The 19073-nt window shown below is 38.2% G+C and overlaps 1 long non-coding RNA gene across 1 annotated transcript in view; it reads right to left on the bottom strand.

The window, feature by feature from the left end:
• Nucleotides 1-19073, bottom strand: part of LOC135420194 (uncharacterized) — a 48812-nt gene that overhangs the window by 23583 nt on the left and 6156 nt on the right. The window contains exon 2 of the long non-coding RNA XR_010433421.1: nucleotides 18575-18634. This is a non-coding gene — a long non-coding RNA (uncharacterized LOC135420194). The remainder of the gene's footprint in view (nucleotides 1-18574; nucleotides 18635-19073) is intronic.

A 19073-nucleotide genomic window follows, 5' to 3' on the forward strand; every position in this document is an offset into this window, starting at 1 on the left:
TGCAGCTATTTCAACCTGATTGACCTTGTTACAGCTTGTCTTTCAGTTTCTTAATTAAAAAGATGCAATTTTGTTTCCATAAAGCACCTAAGGAAGATGAAATTCTGAGCCAAAAATAAACTAAACCTCTTCTGGAATTTATAAAGAAATCTCTTATCATATTCCAATATGAAAGGTCATTGATTTACTGCCTCTGACTAATTATAATTAATTTGGAAAACAGAATGTTTCTTACCTTCATTAATATTTTTCATTACTGTAGGGATAAAGGTCTGAGACTTGGACAAAACAAGAAAAGTCATATTCGTAGAGCATCATTCTTTCTCTCTTTTGAGAATCTACTGAAGTCCTCAGAGAGGCAAGATATTTAAGAATGTGCTTAAATGTCCCCTGTCAGTAAAGCACATCAGAATGTTCTTCCCTTTGCTTGGAGATTTTTTGGTATCTTTTTACTGTACTTGGTTGAACTGAGGAATCTTTCTCAATTCAGAGATGGAGCACAATTTGTACCGTATGAAGACAGATAAGAGAGGGAAATCTAAATACAAATTTCAACTTCCTCATAAAAAGGAATCTTACCATTATTTGTTGAGTCCATTTTGCAGGAATGAAAATAGACCATTTACACATATTTGCAAAATGCTGTGCTGACAGTGGTGCTTTGCAGCGAGGATTTGCTCATTGAGGTTTCCTTTCCAGAGTCCACTTTTGGGAGGGCTAAATTCTGAAAAGCAGCTGTGAGGCTTCCTATCAAAATGGTTTTGGGATTAGCATTTCAAGGAGCAAAGGATATGCTACAACTGTTTCACCTAATCCAGCCAAGCCCAGCAATGTCCAATATGTGATTCCAAGGAGGTGTCACAGATGTTGTGACCAGTTTAATTGTCAAGGCTCTATTACTTTCTACCTAATTTCATAAGCATTTTACAAAAAGTGATGCAAGACATTAAATAAAGTCTTGCACACACAGTTTAAAAATAAACTCAGGACTGTAAATGTTTATATTGTTAATAATAACATTGCAAACCCAAACTGAGCACAAGCAAGTGTAATGTTACCTGGCATATGAAATTCCAGATCTGAGTTAAAGCCCTTAGAAAACAATGGCAGTAAGTCTGTCCACTGCCATCAATCAGCTTGCTAAATACCAAAATAAATGTAGGTCATTCTGAAAGCTGGTTTTGCCTGGTTTCTCCTGGAGACCTGCATTGTGGCACTTTTAATTTTTCCCTAAGAGTCAATTAAAAAAATGAATGCAGGAGGAAGGACTTTTTGCTGAGAGAGAAAGTATCTTCTCAATCTTAGATGATTATGGATTTAATGACTCATTTCATGAGTTGATGCTGTTCCGAATGGCTTTAGTTAAGAAACCATCAATCACTGCTTGAAATTCAGCTTCTGCTTGAAATTCAGCCTCAAGTGTTGGCCTGCAAACAGTTAACAGCCGAGGTGGATGATGGAAGATGGAGAGCAAGGCTGTGGCAGGAGGTGCCATGATTTTGTAGAGCCTGTTGTCTGCAGAACCAGCGTGTCCATTGCCCAGCCCATTGCAGAGGAGCTGCACAGTGCATTTCTGCAGAGCACAAACCGAGGGAGGGACTTCCATGTTGGGGCTGCACGGACAGAGCTGGGAACTCTCAAACGTCGAGTGTTTAGTTCCAGCTAAAGGACAACTTGTCAGCCACCGTCAGGGAATGACACTGAATGACGTCCGATTCATCCTTGCCACTAGATGACAGCACAGCAACACACATCTAGGAAGGAACCAGTATTTTGCTACGGGTTAAGAATTCGTGGAGAAACAGGTTTTGGGAATTTTAGGACAAGCCCCATGGAGGGAAGAGATGACATGTAATTTCTGTGTCTTTGGACTTCACCATCCAACATGAACAACGAGAAGGAACCTGCATGATGTCTGTGCTGCTGGGCAGGACAGAGAGCCTCAGGTACCTTGGACTGCTCAGCAGCTGGATGGTTTCTGGGGGTTTGTGAAGGTAAAGCAGAAGGTGTGGGAGCGTGATGGTGAGCAACTGTCAGTGGCAAAACACAGACATGGCTACTAAATCCAAACGTCTAAGGAAGGTATTTGGTACAAGAAGAAACTGTGGGCATCCTTTTGAGATCAGATGACTTAGGATGTTTTAATTTGACAAGTCTTTTCTCAGTGCTGATCTGGAAACTTCAGTGATACAGTAGATCTTTATTGAATGACTAGGGAACTGGTACTGAGGGATGCTTTTGGCTGGAAAACACCAATAATTCTGCCATTATTTCATGCACACTTTTTGGCACACCCAGGATTTCTGGTAAAATGCTCAGCTTCTTTTAGTTGTTCTGATGAGAAATTAAAGATAATTAGGGGGAAAACCTATGAATTCAATTTCATCAGCGTTAGTTCTAGGGAGTTAACCCAAACAAAAGTCTTTCTTTGTTTCTTCTCTTTTTCTCTACTCCTAGTTACACTATTCTTCCAACAAGGGAAAGGATGAGGCTACCACACAAGCAGGTCCCTTCTCCAAACTGCTATAACCCAGTCCACTCACTGGTGTGCCCCATGCAGGGAGGTGGAATACAGGATCTACTGAGATCCTCTCAAATCCCATTTTTCTTTCTCAAGTCACTATAGTCCTTGAGTTTGAATGAATACAGTATTTAGCTATGTTAATTCTTCATTCCCAAAGAAGGAAGATCTAGGAGTAGGTCAGTATTCTTGTGTCACAAGACAGGGCTTTACAACACACTCTAAGGAGAAGGGTCTCTCATGGTGAAATAATCTACAAGTAATTAACTTTCCTTCAAATGAATTCTTGGACTGATCTCCCATTCTTGTGCAAGGACTCTACTTTCAAGATATTCTGGGGTCACTTCCAGTCTCTTTCCTGTCCTCTGCCTTTTCCCAGAAATTTCTGAACATAAGACTTCTTTTGCTTGTCAAAAAATATGGTACATTCCTGTGAAAAGTTTTGCTTTTGACAAACCACTGCTTTTCCAAGAAATACCCTCTTGTTTCCAAATCTTTTCCAATCAAAAGCCAGGGAGAAGTTTTATGGTTTTCTGTGAGGCAAAAAAAAAAAAAAAAAAAAAAAGAGGAAGAACTGTAGATTTAATTTTAATGTAACAATTTAAAACCCCTATTAAAAAAAATTGTCCTGCTTATCTGTCCTTCCTTAAAGGCATCCATGTCTAATACTCAGTTATTGGGGTGTTTTCCTCCATGTTTGGTCAACATCCCTTCTACTGCATATTTGTACCTATTTACCACATACAGGTGGTGACACAACAGGACTTCAATATATTAGCATTTTGTGACCAATTCTTAAACATGTTTACAATTTTCCTCATAATCCTGCTTTCTTTTAAAGGACAAGGAGAAATTACAGCCCACTGAGAAAAGGAGGAGAAAATAGTTGTGTGTGGGCAGAGAATAAGTGTATTCCAGAATTTCAAGGCTTTTCCTTTCATCTAGTTCTTTTTATTTGATAATACAGCTGGTTGATACCATACAGGGAGTACTTTATCATTGGCAAAAAATGTGTAGGAGAAAAAAACCCCAAGCATGCCATTAATTGCTTATAAATATATGCTCTCAACCCTAGCAATCAGCCTTCAGGATTTCTAACCTCTAAGTTCTGTTCAATTCCTTCATTTGAATAAAATTATCAACTTGTATCTTTTCTAGCATGATTAAACACATTGCTTGCAGGCAGGTTATGATTAAATAGGAAAGATTTGCATTTTTTGAAGTACACAGTCTGTGTTTCTCTCTGTAGGTGTGTCTGTGTGTACACATGTCCCCATATAAACTTACACACGTGTGTGTGTGCATGTCTGCACGTGAACAGGGGAGTGGGGAGCAGAAATGAAAACCCAAAGCTAAGTTAGATGGACTCATCTAGATGTTGAGACCAGGTATTTCAGCCTTCTGCATCCACTGTGACAGCAGGAGAATTCAGTACTGGATTTCTCAGGGAAGTTTAACATCCGGGATGCTGAGCCTTTCTCACTCTCCCAACCACACAGCTTAAGGAGCTCAGCTGGAGGTTGTTATTTCTTACCTAGAAGACCTGTGTTTTAAAAGCAAGTAGGAATAAAAAAGAAACTCTCTCAGCCTGCTGAAAGCTTTTCCTTTAGACAATCATGCCTTGCATGCATATGGTCACACCTGCAAACACTACAGGCACATTTGTGCAGGCCTGTTGAAAACCTGGCCATAAAAGTAATTTTCCCCAAAGCCATGGCTATAAAAAAAATTCTCCTTACCAAAATGTTACATGCTTTTAAATCTGTTTATATTTTCCTTACTTATTATTTACTGTAGTTCCCCCTCCAGCCTATGAAGTACCAAGTGACCAATAAGGCTGTGCTTGAGAGAGACACAAACATTCTCTCACATTATGATCTGACACTGATGTGTTCTGATATTGCAATAATGAATGAGAAAATTAAGTGCCAGTAATATGACATATCAGTATATAATGGGAAAAGCTACATGAGAGAGGGTACAAAGGGAAGTATCTCATGTCTGCTCACAGGTAATTGGGGATGAGGGGAGAGCTTCTGCCTGTGGCAGCTGAGTCTGAACTTCACTTTGCCATCACTTGGCTGGTTTAACACTGATACAACATTCTGGAATTAAGACTAACTGACACTGCTAAAAAAGAGGGCGAAATGAAGCCTCCTCAGACTAAATATCATCCTGTTGATCTTTTACTTAGAGTCTCCAGCTTTTTTCTGCCTGTGGCTGATTAAATAGGAGGCCTCTTGTCCTTCTAGGGTAGGACACTTAATGTGAGGTTGATGTTCATCTTGCAGTTACCCAAATTGCTTGGCAATGGCATCCATAAGGTACTAACATTCTTTAATAAGCCAAATGTGTATTTGGGTATGTTGGAAAATTGGTTGAAAAGACTAAGAAAAGGTGGTTACACATATGTGGCAATGCTAGCATGACAGATGGTATTTGTTTTATTTATGTCTTCACAACTGTGTTTATGTTCTTTTAAGAAGCCTGTCTGGGTGGAGTCTTGCAGAGAGGTTGTGCAGACTCCTTCCTCGGGGAAGCTGTTGAGTATTTTGAGAGAGAAACAATTCCAGGCTTCATGGGGGCAGCAAAGGAGACACTGAATGAAGATAAGCTTGAAGCTCATGTAAAGACACTGCAGGGATGAGGAGTGTGCAGCCAGGCAAACCTCACAAGAGATGGAGACCCTCCCAGGAACAAGAGAACAGAATTTGCTCAGTGACTTGGGATGTCGTTGAGCTTGACTGGGAGCAACCAACTGCCTGCAAGGACAGAGGGACAGGGGACAGCTGTGTACAGAACACTGTAATGCAGTTCTGTCTTCCCCAGCTGTTTTAAGCAGTACTTAACTAAAAAGTTTCTATTCTAGTTTTTCTTCAAGCAAATGTTTGCTTTTCTGAATTTAAACCCCTTCTGTCTGCACTGGGGTGAAAGTTTAGGAACATCGAGTACAGTGCTGTAGTTGAATCACTGTCCTGAAAACAGCCAAAATATGAAGTGTTAAAACAACCTAATTTAATGCAAACACCTATTAAACATTTTCTAACTTCTTGGGAAAACAGAAAGTACTGGAACTCCTCTAGGGATAATGAATCGTTAAATTACAATTTTGGTCTTTAAACCCTTCTTTCAAGAACAACACATTACATTTAGAAAAATATCTCCAGTAAATACTATGCTTCTGGAAGACACACAGTCTCATAACAGAAGTTTATTTTTGCCAGTTGTTGAGCTTTGGCTCAATTGAATTTTCTCTTAGAACATAGTTCCATCTCCAGGTAAGTCTTTGGAACAGATCTCTGAAATATTATTTATTCTTTTCAGTTCTTCACATAACTTCACTGCTTGAGGTGCTTTTTGGCAACTGTAAAATAGAACTCCCTTATGGTGAAAAGATTTTGTTTGTTCTTTTTTTTTTCCCAGGACATTCCCAGGAGAACTGGATCATTCAGCTGTCAGCTCCTGTTAGGTAAGCAGCATATCTTGGACCTTAGAGCAGAAGTCTCTCACTGCTGCCACTGCCTATAGCACAATGCAAGCAATTTATACTTTCCATTTATGTTAATAGTGATTTATTAAAAATTTATCTGAACAACTGAAGCCGGTAGAATCCCTCAGAACACTAAATAATTAATAACTCCTCCACAAAGGTGACCTAGGCTCAGCATGCAATAACTACTTTCTGGTTTACCACGGGAGTTTCTTGTTCCCTGCTGGAGTCAATAACTAGTGTCCTTCTGCCAGTGCCAGGGAATAACTCTGTATCTTCCAGAGCTACATTATAGAACAAGATGCTGCCCAATGTAACTGCCAGTAAATGCCAAGGAGAGAGGAAGTTATTTCCTAATCTCCACTCCCTTCTGACACTCTCCCCTCCCTGTTGATTTTCAGAGTTCCTCTAGTTTTGACTGTTACAATTTCTATTTGATATGAGGTATCTGGATTAATATATTTAATTTAAAATATAAATAATCATTGGAGGAAGAGCCCAAGACTCCGCAGTTCCCAAAAGAGAGGCAGATTTTACTTTCAGTCACTACTTTTATCTCTCTCCAGATACAAACATATTGAATTTTCAATTAATATTAAATTTTTCCAAGCAATGTATTATGAGTCCAAGAGATGAGTATTCTCTCTTAGAATAATCAATAACTGGGTTTTGAGGACAACATGACAGAATTTACAGGGTCGAGTCACTCAATATGGATCTGTCACATCTCCAATTTGTGCATTCAAACATTTCAGCAAAATTGAGACAGACTCTGAACTGTTCAGCACTGGCTGAACAATCAAAAGGCATTTCTGGCCATGATCAATTATTACTTGGCCATTCATGATCATGATCAGTTACTGGTGGACAAGTTTTACAGCTCTAGACTTCAGGTGGTATATGAAGAGTGAATCTGAGGATTAAATGTGGTGTAAGTGTCTAAAGTCTGTTTTAGAGATACCTCTAAAGAGGTATCTAAGGCCAGTATAAGCACTTTAGACCTTGCTCTTACTGAATTGTTCTCAGGTGACGAATTAGGGCTGCAAAAAGGTGTAATTCTGTGCTTTTCATATGCCATCTATGAGTAACTCAAGTAATTCCAGTTGTACCAGCTGACAAAGGAGGGACACCCTCATTTCAGTTCTATAGAATGGGAGCTATAAATTATTTAACTTTTTAATGTAATTAGGACAATGACTAAAAAAATGCTGTCATTTTAATGAAAAATGAAGGTCTGAATTTATTAGAACTATACAAAACAATACTGAATTTTATAGCTGTGCAAGTGAAATTATTTGTGCAACTGGGATTCTAAAGTATTGATCAGCAAATCTAGTCCTCCAGTATGTTTCCTTTTTCCTTCTATAAAACTTAAGTATCTGTAGTCCTCCACAGTTATTTTAAAAAGGAACATTGAAATGTATTCCTCCTTCCAAGAGGTTTGAATTACTAATTCTGTTGGTTTAACAGTACAATGACGGTGAAGTAATTCAGTAAGTGCTGAATTTGAGCCTGCCACAACAATCAAAGTGCCAGACAACTCAGTCTTAACATCATATGTTCATTCCAAAGTCTTTAGAAGTCTACAAGGATGCAATACATATTTTCTTACTGTTACCAACTTCATGGCAATCACCAAACACATGAAGTTGTAATGGTTACATATTTGAGAGGACACACATCTGACCAAGAAGGATTGGAATATTAAATGAAAAATTTGTTAGAATGGGAAATTATTGCACAAAAAAATCTGTTGGGCTGAGGGCTGCTGTAAAAAGAGGCCATAGTGACCTTTTAACATTCAAACTAGAAGACTACTCTACCTGCTTCTTAGGCACAGGAAGAATTCATTTGCCTAGCAGAGGAAAAGAACTCATTTGTTCCTCACATAATTTGCTTTTTAAATGCATCTATAACAATTCCATCTCACACCCTTGCTCCTATATAGCAAACAAACCAAAAGATGATACAAAACTACAGAACTTAGATTTCTATGTTTCTATGAGAATTACTTTGAGTGACTTCAATGCTCCTTAAGAGCTCCCTTCATCAGCAGAGTGGACAAATGAAGCTACACAGCACAGGGGAGAGCAAACAGTAATCTGGATCCCCAAAAGAGAGGGAGATCTCCTGTGGAAATCAGTAAGTTGCTCTCCTGAGTAAGTCTTTTCCTCCCTCAGCCCTTCTTTTAGACTGTGATCTTTAGCTATGTGCTTCTCAGAGGTGTCACCTTGAATTCTATTCTATTAGAGTGTCCTTGAACTCTATCAGGCAAACAAGCCCAATCCCTCGGAATTGCTTTGTGTCAAAGACTCTCATAAGCTGGAACCACCCTGACTTCCTGCACTCCAGCCTTCCAGCACTGACAGCATCCCACACCTGACAAGGTAATCAAAGCTGACTGCAATACTGCAGATGGAACTAGATTTTATACACTACATCTTTTCATTAGTATTCCCTATGTTGGCATATTTCTCTTTCTATTGATGCAATTCAGCAAGTGTGGGTTTTTTTTTTCCAGTTCAATGGGATGATGACTTCAAGTAGTTATTGAAAATAGCCCTTATCTATTCTTTTTCTGGTCAGTATTCTGCACAACTTTTCTTTTTAATAAGTACTTCCTACTTCCTTATACAAGTCCAAATTATCTGTATTGTTGGAGACCCTGAATGTCAGTTGCTCCTAATTCAAATACAGTTCCTATCCCTTGGTAAAAGCCTGTGAATGCCCCTGTGGTTTCCCAGCTATGCAGCCTTCCATTATATGCCCACAGACTCATAAAGTGTTGCACACCCGGCTGATGAGCAAGGAGACAAAGAGGAAATCACCTTACTTTGTCAGACAATGTCTAGGTCTCAGTGTTATTATTACTGAGCCTGCACTCTTTCTCCCTTGCTGTGAGAGGCAATTTTTTTCTTTAAAGAAACTAACATCTAAACAGAGGAGATAAAGGATGGAGAAAGGAGGAATATATTATCCATTTTATAGATAAGTAACAAAGGTACAGGGAAAGTAAGATACACTCCTGTGGTCGGTCACACAGGAGGTCTTTGGCACAGGCATGTTCCAGACAAAGCCCTCACTCTGGTGAGGAGTCTCTGAACTGTGAGTTGCAAGGATGTTAAAGCTCTTTTGTTAAATCACATTTTCTCTTTTAAGCAACTCACAGCAGGGCTTTTTATGGGAATCTTCTATGATCTAATTAATCATCTCCAGATATATCATTGCAGATTCAGTACCTCTATTTTTACAGAGTTGGCATTTGGTTTTGGATTTTTTGGCTTTGTGCCTGATGAACCACACCTGAATTCCTCCAGGTTCTTTGTTTTGTTTTTATTTAACTCTGCTGCCCCCCATTGCTGGTCAGTGGCCTTGGTTACATTACTATTGTCTTTACTAGTCTTTATTATGTGTGCAGGAGGAACCTGAGCTGAGTAAGAGGCTCGTGCAACAGTGAGCAGAGCTAATGGCTCCTGGAGCAGACTGGCTGTACCTGCCCTAAATCTGGGATACCCTGAGAGTGTGGGGCTGGCTGAGTTACCACTGGAGCTCTGGATTGTGTGGAAGGAGTAAAACTTGTCTCAGCCTGCACTGTATCTACGTGGGGTAACAGTGCCCTTCGGGCTACATTAGGGTCTCTCTGTCCAGCAAATTAATTAGTTTTATCCCGAATAGGGTTAGGCAAGAAACCCGTGTGTATAGTGGGGACAACAGGGAGGCTGTGACAGAGATCAATCAGCATAGCAGCATAGCTAATGCTAATTAAATCTTTCCACTCAGCACAGGATTATTTTTGGTTGGTTCTAGCATGGCCTTTTCCCTGAGATACTCACAGATGCCTTGTCAGCAGAAAGGATTAGGAGAGGACAAGCATGGAAGTTTATCTCATGACACCACTTCTCTTGTATTCCCTTCTTGGGTTGTCCCAGCTTTAGAGCATGGCCTGAAAACTACCATTAGGCAGGACCAAAAATGCCCAAACATCATAAATAATTTGCATTGTCAGACATCTTTTGAGTCTCCAGGGGTTTCCCTGTTCCAGAGGCAATGTCTATCAGGATGGGTCCCAAGCAAAGATGGATGGTAACATGGACCTGTCCAGAATACAGGGGTTTTTTGGGGAATGGGGAGAATCAGGGATAAGTGGCAACACGATATGACAGAGACAGAACCACAACAGTGCTCTTCTCAGGGAACAACTTCTCTCTTGGACACCTGGTTGAAAATGGGACTAAATTTGCACACATGCTTATGATCCCCAGAGTGCATCGGGGCCTTTCTGTGGCTTTCTATGGAAGCACAGAACAGAGAAGCAGCCAAAAAAATCCTCCATCAGAGACAGAAATTACTTTTCTGCTCCAAGATTTAGTGTATTCATCACATCATCTTACCTGGAATTTCTGTGGCTTGGTTTCCTTTGTTTGGTTGCTTTGAATAAATATTAAAGGATAATTCGGGAAGGAAGAAAAAACGTCTCTTGAGAAAGAGAAACGCAAAGGAAAAAACCCTTTTGTTTGCAAGTGCACCAGACCTTATAAAAGTATATAATCCATGGATCATTGGCACGATCAACTGTAATGGCTCCAAAAGAGCCATTGTGTTAATGTGGCTGATGAGCAGGAGCACTGCCTCTGCATGCTAAAAATCCTCATGAAAATTTTAAAAACATGCAGATAGGGGATAAGTGCAGCATGTAGTTGTTTTGAAAAATTAAGAACACGGCACTGTAAGTCTGATCAAAATGCAGAATGAACCACTGGCTAAGTGTAAATTTAGTAACATCTGATATTTTTTCTCAGATAAAGTAACTGATTTTTGACAAAGGAAATGAAGCAGGTCTTATTAATCTGGGCTTCATAAAGTTTTGATATAGGTTTTGATATAATACCATTTGGAAAATTACTAGTTAAGCAAGAGAAGTTGGGGAACAGTACAAGAGACCTAAAGTAGGCAAGGAAATATGTAAAGAAGGGATAACAATTTAAAGGGAAAGCATTGCAATGAAAAGAGTATGCTAATGGAGTTCTTCAAAGTCTCATTTAATATTTCTATTAATGAGCATGACACAGAAAGGAAAAACGTGGTAATGAAATTTCCCCAGAACAGAAAATTGGGAGAGATAATCAATACAGAAGAGGAACAGAATAACGTGCGGGTCAATTTAGATGATTTGATGATCTCAGAAATACAAATAGAAGAACATTTGATATTGCACACTGCAAAGTCATGGGTTTAAAGATGAAAAGGAGAATTTTTGCCTTTAACTGGTGAAAGTCTACAAAAGGAGATCTAGAGTCTTAATCAACTGCAAGACAACTGTAAGGACTAATGCAAAATATTGAAAAGAAAGGAAAACTTCATGTTAAGATGTATCAGGAAGGCATGGGAAACAGTATTGCATTTAGACAGTGATGTAAAACCTGGTCTTGACTATGATGGAGAATCACAGGCTCAAAGAACTGGATTACTAACAGGATTAAAGAAAATGTAAAGAATTTGACTTGTCTAGGCAAAGAAAACAAGGGCTGAGAAAGGTTCTGATTAATGTCTGCCAACACTGTAGAGAGGTAAACAGCCAACATGAGGGCACTTATTTAAATTAAAACATTGCCAATAATGGGCAGTTTCACGCTGGCAATTCATAGGTTTTAGCTGGAAATTGGAAGATTCTGGTCATTGAAGGAGAAATATTGGAACATTTTCTAATAGGAATAAGTGTCAAACATTCAGTGGTGTCTAATACAGGATGTGAGCAGTTTGTGAACGAGATGAACAGGAGACAGTGGTGCCAAGCCCACAAGATGGGAATCACCTTTGCATTCCAGGTGTGATCCTATGCAAGAATATATTTTGAATAGTAATCTTCCTAACTAACCTCTGAGTGAAAAGTGGGATCCTGGCTCATGATCGTGCAATTCAAACAGTTACTAACTCAGACTGAAGTTGTTTCTTGTCTCCCTTTCCATGAGAACTGCTATGGCTTTCCACTTGTCTAAATTATACCGGGACTGAACTTGTGCATTCAAGAACTTCTGTCCTTTAAAACAAACGTGTCCTTCTAAGAAACTTTATTTGTAATCCTCTTGATTGTTTCCTTTTATAATCTTTGTCCTTAAACTTTTCAGTTTTGACAAATTTGTGGCTAAATATTCTGTTTTGTTGTGTAAATAGTCTGTTTATTTCCAAATCTTTATCTGGGTTGAGTTTTTTGACATTTATTAATTTTTAATTTTATTCAGCAGTGATTAAGACTGAATGACATTAACCAAAAAGAGAGAGATTGACAGAGACACAGAATTTACAGCCTCAAAATAGTATTATGATCTTGTTGTGCATTAATTGGTACACTATTAGTTATGTATTTACTGTCATATTTTGCATGGCAGGAAATACAGGAAACTTGCTTGAAATTCTCTGGTTTTTACCTTTTTCTGCTTCCTAAGATTCATCCCTCTTCAATCCTTTGGTACCTAACCTTTCTTCCGTGGGGTCTCAAAGATGTCTGTCAGATCCATCTCAGTCAATTCCTTAAGATCCTTTGGTTGAATATAATTCAGATCTTCTGAATCATAAATATTTAAATTATCTAAATATTCTTTTACCTTCTTTTTATTAATTCTGCTGCTAGATATTCCCAAAGCTTCATCAATATTTATGTTACTGAGCTCCCTGCTTCTCTCTTTTTTTACATTAAATATAGGGAAAAAATGTAGATGTTGTGCAATTCTTTTTCTCTCTGGCCAGTATCAGTTGACCTTTCTTTTGATTTAGGATGATATTTGTTTTCTTTTGTCCAGTGTATTTATTTTCTTCATCTCTTTTCCCAGGTTACTCCCTTAACTTGGATTTTATTTTGTCCTCTCCCATCCTTATTATTTCTATTGTTCTGCATTACAGATGTAGCTGCTTGTATTTTTAGCTCTCATCTATTATGTGTTCTTTTCCTCCTGCCATTTTGCAATCGGACAGTGTTGCCAGATTTATGACCAAGGGATGTTTCTATGTAGAACTTGTAGACCATCTCATAAAAATATTAAAAGATATGCCTTATATATTTTTCATATATGCAGCTGTAGAAGAATAACGCCTGTTCATTTTTGCTAATTTAAAATAATGGAATTTGAAATAGTAAGGTAAAGAGGGTTGTTGGATGCAGGTGGTTGAATATGAAAACTGTGTGATTAAATGCTGGCATCGTTGTAGCCTATGGGAATTTTGCCATTGGCTTCAGCTGGTTCAGGATTTTATTCTGATTCTGCATTTCTACATAACTTTAACTTTAAGCTGAGAACTAGACCGGTGGCTTTAGAAGTTCCAACACAGTAACATTATTCCTCTGCCTAAGAGCTTGATGAACTGGGGCAATATTTTTCAGGTAAGAAATATTTTCATACAAGAGAACAAATTAATGTAAAATGAAAATGTTCCTGTTTTAGAGTTAATGAGCAACCTGAGCGAATCCTTCATGTGCACTTGCTCAAAAACCAGTATAAAAATATCTATGGGCAATGTATTATTTTAAAATATCTGATATAGCCAAATTCCATTTGTATAAATGTTTTCCTGCAGTGTACCACTGACAAGACTCTTCAAAGAACAATTGAAACAATATTTTATTATTTACCATTAAGTAATAAAAACATCCTAAATTGTGACATTAAGCAACCCTAATTCCAAAACAGAAGGACTTCAGTTTTTATTGTTGATATTTCTTAATACAAGTTGCTATTTTTGGAAGTTTGGAGGTAATGTCTAATAAATAATCAATAATAATAAATAAGACCTTCAGACACTACATACAAAGACTATATGTAAACTACATTTCAAAGCCTCAGTCTACTTTTACAGGTTATTAATATGCATTGTGATTACTGTACTTTTGTAATTCAGATTCCATCTGGTTTTACCTCATGTTCTAGAAAATGCATGTGTGGATAGAGATCTCGAGTATCCATCTTACTGGCTGCAGTGCCAAAAGAATGGATGGGAGAAGTGACATGCTATGGAGGCTGATAAATAGAGATGCAATAGCATGAAAATGATGGTCATGAATAAAAGATTTATCCTCAAGCCCATGATTTTTTATATCGTTTATATCATCATAGTACACAATTTTCCACTGTCACTTACTCCTCGCTTGCGAGATTCTTCACGGGAAAGTAACTGATACTTTCCAGTCAGGAACACCAGCAATTGTTCACCAGCTAAAGCAGGCAGTTGCATGAGAAATGGCCATAAACAATGAGCTGGAGCTGCTCATCCAGGATCATTTTGTTTATATTGATCTCTTGCCAGTGTTTGCATAGAATAAAGTATCTTAGCAGTTTGTAGTATGGAAATAAATATAAATGTCTAAGGATGTACTGTCTGTATCCTTTCCCAAATGTTGGTGTGCCAGCAGGACACTTTCCAATTTGTTTATCTTCTTTCTTAAGTATATAAAAGCCTTTTTGTAGCAAGAATAATTAAAGTAATAAACAGATTGATTACTGGGCCCAACTATATATAAAATGAAGATCTCTAAATGTTTACTAATGGCCTGTTGCAAAATGGCAGCATTATTCCAGTAAATCAACAAATATGTTCCCCACCAATAACAAATAAACACATATGAGAAATGAACTGAATCCCCACTACTCTTCCACTGTTGTGCAGCTTTACCACCATGACTGTCTCTAGTGTGGCAATGCATTACTGTGACCTGCCAGCTCTCTGATATTTAATACTACTTATGTTTGATATTGAATTTAATTGATTTTGATTATTTATCTTTGATATTGAATTGATATTGAATTTAATACTTTTCATGTTTGATTACAGAAACATAGAGTATAGACTTCAAAGTTAAAGCCCTCCTTGCACTTGAGGTGCTGTGCCCAGCTCATTACAAGAGATCCTGCATGCAATGTGCTTCCTGTCGTGTAAGATTATGAAAATCACCTTTCTGCACTAAATTCCTCAGGCTTTTCTAAGTCATGAATGACCATTTTGGATATTTCAGAGACAAGTGATTTTCTAAAGTTGCAATACGTACTCTAATAGGCTTCCTCGTATTCTAAGTACAAAACAAGTCTAAAAAACATAAATGTGAAAATTCAGGTCCAATTTATCCCTCAGACTCTAGTGGTATCTTTTTCACCGCCTTGTTTTTCTGAAAATGGGGTACAAATATATGAACTTTCTCTAAATGTAAAAATTTTTCATCAGATTCTGTTTGACTAGGCAAAATTTGTCCTGCACAGCTTAAGTTCATGTCATTGTGCAAATATTTATGTATCTTAGTATTCTTCAGGTATAATCCTTCACAGCAGTCAAGTGGAATGTCTGCAGTTTTTGTAACAGGTAAAATACCTGCACAGGGATAGGTTTTATATTTTGTGCTAAATATATTAAAATTCAAATGACATCTTATGGAAAAGGGACTGAAACCAAGACCCATTTATTAAACATCACATAAAAATTTTAGTGCTGCCAGAGCTAGATCCTGCTCCCTGTGGAGACAGACCACAGCAAAGGGTAGAAATGAGAAAGAAGGTATTAGGAAAAAAACTCAGCAACTTTCTTTTACAGTACAAGAACTTGGTTATGATTTCTCCTCAGTGTCCAAGGGTGGGGCTGCACTCCTTCAAACACTGCAGCTTCCAGCTGAAATAGTCTGTTACTGAGTTTCTAGATATGCCATTATCTATATCCTGTTCTCATGCCAGCAGTGAATTATGCCACCAGATCAAACCACACGCTGCTTCGCTTCCAAGCAGAGAGGAGCTCCCTGTACCTGTGCATTCCAGACACTGAGCAAGGAACGAGCGAGGACTGGAGAATCCTACCCCATCTTACAGCAATCACAAAATACATCAGCTAAGACAAGCCTTTTTGCCTACTCCCTGCCTGAGTGGAATGCCAATCTAGATTAAAATTCTGCCTATAGCTTATACTCATTCTCCTCTACCAAATATAAAATTCTCCTCTGCGAAAATAAAAGAAACATTTTTTTCCCATCACTTCTTTAGGGAAGGAAACTGCACTGCATTTAAATGTTCCCATGTGGCCTAATGTTTGTGAGACTGGAATTTTTCTGAATGTTTCTGTTGCCATTCTGCTGGCAATCAGTCCAGGCTTTCTGTCTTGCCAACTAAACAATCTTAATAGTACTATCTGTTTCTTGAGTAGCACCATTTTTCTCTGTAATGCTCTACTTGCTTCTCATGTTAATTTTGTTTTGCTTAGAAGTTTCTTGTGATAGCGATACAGTTTTGCTTTGTACTCTAATCTTTTTCACAAAAAAAAAGTATGAAAGCAAAACAACCATTTAAAGGCCTGTGAATTTCTCTGCTGAATTATTATGTTCCATCTAGAAGATGAGCGACTTCATAATGAATCCAGCTGGGAGGCTTGTAAAGGACTGGTTTGAAACCTCAAATATCTTGGTCTTCCCCTGGAATTTAGCAATGTAGCTTTTGATTCATTCATATTTTCAGAAGTTTAGTCTCAGTTGGTCAGCTCTCTGAACACTTGCTAGGGAGCACAGAGAAGACACAGTCACAGAGTACTGATGAAGGTGAAAGCAGAGTGGCAGCCAACAGTTTATTACTGTGAATCATCAGTAAACCCAGATACCTTTAGATTCTCCCTCTGTCCAACCAGCAGTAGTGGCACTTTTACTGACACCCCAGTTTGAAATCCTTTCCTTTCCCCAAAGGAGTGATACAAGTGGGAATAAAGTGACAAGACTGTGCTGAGACTGTGACAGTGAGTGCTGGGAATTTTTGTCAGTCTTTGCACAAGGCCATCCTTCTTCTGCTACTGCCCTCCTACTTGCTGACTACATTCCAAGATTAATCCAGGTGTGAGAGCCACAGGCTAACAGAGAAAACTGGTCATGGTCTTATGTTAGTCAGGGAACATCTATTCAAAACTTCATGGGCTTCTTATTGAAAGAACTGCGAGACAGGTCTTACGTGCTTTATTAATACTCCCAAATATAAACAAGAAGACATATTACCCAAACTATGGGTAATACTAAAATAATGTCAGCAAACAAAAAGCATATTGACATCGAAGCAACTAGCCAACACATGACTATCAGACTGTAGCTAAGTTATCCAGTTAATGCTTACAGTAATAATTTTAACACACTCTTAACAGGAGTTGAGAAAACTGTTTGGCTACAGATGCCAAATAAAGAGTTCTCCAAGTCATATTTGTGATTTATATTGGTTAAGAAACGGGACCAAACCCAAGTTTCTTAATGTCCAAAACACAATTCTGACACCTGGTGTGAAGTTTCCTCTGGCAGAATTCAGCCTATACTAAGTTTGAATTTGTACTGTGTATCTGTACTGCAGCAATTCCATTGTGGAGGCTCCCTCTTCCCTCCCAGCAGTGATAGAGATTATAGAGCCAGCTCCCAGTTGGACAGTGCCTTATCTGGCATAGACAGCATGAGGTGGGACCAGGGAGAGACTACTCTGTGCCCTCCTTCATCCCCACCAGCAGCCCCAGAGAGGCAACTGTCCTTGCAGCTGTTCAGAATGATCTTGAGGCACAGTAGTTTGATGATTCCCATTTACCAAAAGTACAGTAATAATATCAGTTCCTTATGACTTAAAAGGTCAGAATATGCTGTAATAAAAATTACTATGAGAGAGTATTTTAGTACTGTTTGAAACTTGTTCCTGTGTTTTCTAGCACCTTTGCAGACTGCAGAGGTGCTCCCAGAGGCACGTGCATACACAGTTTGTGAAACCTACAGTCACTTTCAAAGCTTCTCACTCACCTGCTAAAAGCAATCACCAGAGAAAGCAAACAAAAAAGGAATCTAAAAATATTGGAATGTCCCTTAATTACTCAAAATAGAGCACAAAGTCAGTTATCAGGAGTGTGGAAACTGTTCAGCTTTCTCAGTTTTTTGTGGTCTTGTCAAGTAAGATTGTAACTGCACCGAAGGAGCTGCTGGCACAGCTGCTTTCACCACTGAACGTTTTTCACAAGCACCAAGAACTGTCAGAGGATGAGTTACGTGTGTGTCAATACTTTATCATACTCAAGGTAAATTTCCTTCAGGTAATTTATGGATTCAAAGGACAAGCTCTAAGTTGGGGCAGCAGAATTTGATTAAAAACAGTAACTGATTTAAATCGGCTTTATGTGATTTAGAAAAAAGGTCCTTAAATGACATTGTGTCACTGACATATGGAAATTTTATAAAAATCACTCACGGGAAGTGAATCCATAGCTCTGCTTAGTCCTTCAATGTTAGTCCATCAACCAATTTAAAATATATTTGAGCAAACCTATGAATGGCTTTGTTATTTCCAGTGAGATGCTTACAAGAGAAATTTAGAGCATTTTTCTACGTAAAATGGAGCTCTAAATCAACATCTTATGGAACCTTCAGGAGGAAAAGATAATTTTAAGCTTCTCAAAACGGAATCACTTCAAATAAGAAATTTTAAATTTTATGTAGGTTCTGTAAATCCCTGTGTGCCATATTGCTCACACAGAGCTTGTCTGTGAAGACTAGGCCTAGCTTGCAAAAGCCCCAAAGTTGTAACCATGCTTACCTAGGCTGCTTTAAGGGCTGTGAGGATCCTCCAACTCTTCTGCCTTTTGGTTCTTCCTTCCTAGTAAACACAATACTTTATAAGTGATATACTCAGTACATCTTGAAAACATTTTATAATTTCTTTTGACATGCCATGTCATACTGTGAGCCAAAACAACAGTCATTTTCCCTTGATTCTGCAAAAAAGCACTCCACTTTGATGTATGCCTTTGATAGCAGCACAACATGAATATTCTTTGCATTAACATTCCCATCTATTGTCTAACAACTTTTGTAGATAACATATGTGATGCTCAACCCTTACTTTTATATTTTATTATTGTAATATGTGTTTTAGTTGCTGTGGTTCCTCACAAAACTGCCTAGCAGATTTTGAAGATTGAGTTTTCTGTAGTACATGAAAATTTCCTTGTGTTCTTTTTTGTGATAAAGATCCAGTTCTTTTTATATCAAAATGATCTTGCTTAAGGTTTTTGTTGCTCCTTTAGTTAAACAGG

Source organism: Pseudopipra pipra, chromosome 11 (assembly GCF_036250125.1).
Source record: "Pseudopipra pipra isolate bDixPip1 chromosome 11, bDixPip1.hap1, whole genome shotgun sequence".
Classification (NCBI taxonomy): Eukaryota; Metazoa; Chordata; class Aves; order Passeriformes; family Pipridae; genus Pseudopipra; species Pseudopipra pipra.